Genomic DNA, 3,036 nt, shown 5'->3' with positions numbered 1-3,036 from the left:
TTGTCAGAAATAAAAAGAATTTTATTAATGCAGAATGCCGCAGCAAGAATCAGCTGAAATAACTCAAAGTAGGAATAGATCGAGCAACCTGGCTAGCCACAGCACGCGCCATCTCCAAGTCGGGACCTAACATACTGGCGATGTCATAATATCGTTCGATGCTCTCACGGATTGATCAGCCATCTGTGGATCCACCACTTGCTGTCGTTCAGCCTCCCGTGGCTCTACCACCTGCTGCCCTGCAGCTGTCCGTGGCCCAGCCACCGTTGGTGACAACGCCTCCGCGCTCACCTGAGCAGGGTCTTGGTATGGCTTAAGCAAGCCGACATAGAAGACCGGATGCGTGCGCATCTTCTTCGGAAGGTTGAGCGTATACGCTAGGCCCTTCCTGGCCACGACCTTGAACGGTCCTATGAACCGAGGTCTTAACTTCGTCTTGAAGACTGCAGACACTGCATGAGTAGGTAGGTTTTTAGCGTTTAATAAAACTTGGTCACCGACCTCAAACCTCTCAACATTGGTTCTGCCCTTGGCATCTGCATGTTCCTTCTGCGTGTCTTGGCTTTCAGCCATAGTGTCGCGTACTTGACGCATTACGCTCAGTCTCAAAGAGACAAAGTCATCGACTTGCTTGCGAACCGCAACAGGGCTGACATCAGCTAGCCGCTCGGCTATCCCTCCCCCACCAAGCCCTGAGCCACTGCGTGGCGGCGTCGGTGGGACGCGAGGGTTAACCAAGCCGTTCACATAGAACGGAGGGTAGCCTGTCGAGGCGTGCACTGCATTATTTAATGCGAACTCAACGAGTGGGAGCATCTGGCTCCAGCGTTTTGGCGCCTCAGGCATACGCTTCGGAGGGTATCCTCCACAACGCGATTCACGCGTTCGGTTTGACCATCGGTCTGCGGATGGTCCGCTGTGGACATGTCCAAACGAGTGCCGAGCACTCTGAAGAGGGACGTCCAGAACTTCGCGGTGAAGCGCGGGTCTCGATCCGAGACAATTGCCTCAGGCAAGCCATGTTGGCGAAAGACTCGGTCTAAAAACAGCAAAGCTGTACCTTCACCATCAATGGTGTCCGGCACTGCCGCTAAATGAGCCATCTTGCTCAATCGGTCTACAAAGACCACTATACCTGTGTTTCCCGCCTTATCCTTGGGAAGGCCAAACACAAAGTCCATACTCATGGACTGTCAGCATCCCTTGGGGACAGGCAAACTCGCCAATGGCGCTGCCGTGCTCGGCGCGGACTTTGTCCGTTGACACGTCTCACACGTGCGTACATAGGTGCCGACCCACTTATACATCTTGGGCCACCAGTACATCGAGCTCACCGAGCCATAGGTCTTCTCCCGACCTAAGTGCCCGCCCACGGGCGTATCATGAACCTCATAGAGGATTCGATACTTTAGATCCTCATCATGAGGAACGACTACACGAGGGTTATCCTCAGCGTCGGTGCTGTAGTACAGCAGGCCGCCATCGAGTGAGTATCGATGCAGCCTCGCGCGTAAGCGCCCAGACAATTCCTTGTCAGAGTCTTTAAACTCTTCGCTCCCAAGAGCCCGTAGCAGCGCTACGCACATGTCGTCTTGTGCATACGCTCCGCGTATCAAGTCAGGCACTGACGACGTCACTGTCGTGACATGAGCTAACTCGTAGTCCGGCCTGCGCGAGAGCGCATCGGCCACTACATTAAGCCGCCCCGGCTTGTACATCACCTCGAAGTTATACTCGGCAAAGAAGGAAAGCCATCTTGCCATTCTCTGAGAGAGATGAGGCGACTGTGTCGCAGTGCGTAACGACGCATGATCAGTAAAGATCACAAAAGGCTTAGAGCCTAGCAGGTGTATCCTGAATTTGACTAGAGCATACTTCATTGCAAGTAGCTCTTTGTCATGAACTGGATAGTTCTTCTCTGCAGCTTTGAGCTGGCGAGACTCAAACGCGATCACGCGTTCACGCCCTTCGGCGTCTGCTTGTAGTAAAGCACAACCGATTGCAAAATCGGAGGCGTCACAGACGACGCTAAACGGACTATCCGGGTCCGGCAGCGCAAGGATCGGAGCCTGGAGAAGGCTCTCCTTCACAGCCTCAAAGGCTCCGTCGTGCTCGACGTTCCAGCACCATGGTGCGTCCTTCTTAAGGAGATCTGATAATGGCCGAGCCATCTCCGCGTAGTTCGCACTGTACTTGTGCAAGTAATTGGCTAAGCCTAGCCACTTGCGTAAGTCTTTTTGGTTCTTGGGAACCGGCCAGTCCACGATGGCCTTGACTTTGGCAGGATCTGCCCGTAAGCCACGCTTCCCAATGAAGCACCCGAGGAAAGGTATCTCCTCCGCGCCAAAGACGCACTTGTCCAAGTTGGCATACAACTTATTAGTGCGCATGCACTCGAGCACCGCTCGCAAGTGGTCAATGTGGTTATCCACGTCTGACTTTCCGTGCTCGGCACGACTATGGACGAATATATCGTCAAAGTACGTTTGAGCGTACGCCCGGTGGGGCCTAAACAACTGCGTCACAAGACGATTGAACGTTGCTGGTGCGTTCGACAGCCCCTGGGGCATCACCAGCCACTCCCAGAGCATACCGCTCGGAGTACTCACCGCTGTCAGCGGAATGTCGCTCGCTCTCATGAGCAATTGGTAGTAGCCATCGACCAAGTCGAGCGCGCTGTACAACGTACAGCCTACCATGTTGTTCTGCAGAACATCCTTGCGAGGAATCGGCGTTTGCGCCGGGATAGTGGCCGCATTTAGCTTGTTAAAAGCATGAACAATGCGCCACTTGCCGTTCGGCTTTCTGACACAGAACGTGGGTGTCGAGTGCGGAGACTTACTCTCACGCACCATCCCTGCCTCGTGCTTCGCACGGAAGAATGCGTCAATGACGTCACACTGCTCTCTCGGCAAAGGCCATTGCCTTGTTACGCAGTATTTGGTTCCAGGAACCAGGTCAATCTCATGACACACGCCTCGATCCGGAGGCAGGCCCGTCGGTGGGATCTTTTGAGACACGTCTCCATACTCCTTC

Source organism: Phytophthora infestans, genomic scaffold (genome assembly GCF_000142945.1).
Source record: "Phytophthora infestans T30-4 supercont1.1 genomic scaffold, whole genome shotgun sequence".
Lineage (NCBI taxonomy): Eukaryota > Oomycota > Peronosporomycetes > Peronosporales > Peronosporaceae > Phytophthora > Phytophthora infestans.
This window is presented reverse-complemented; position numbering follows the sequence as displayed.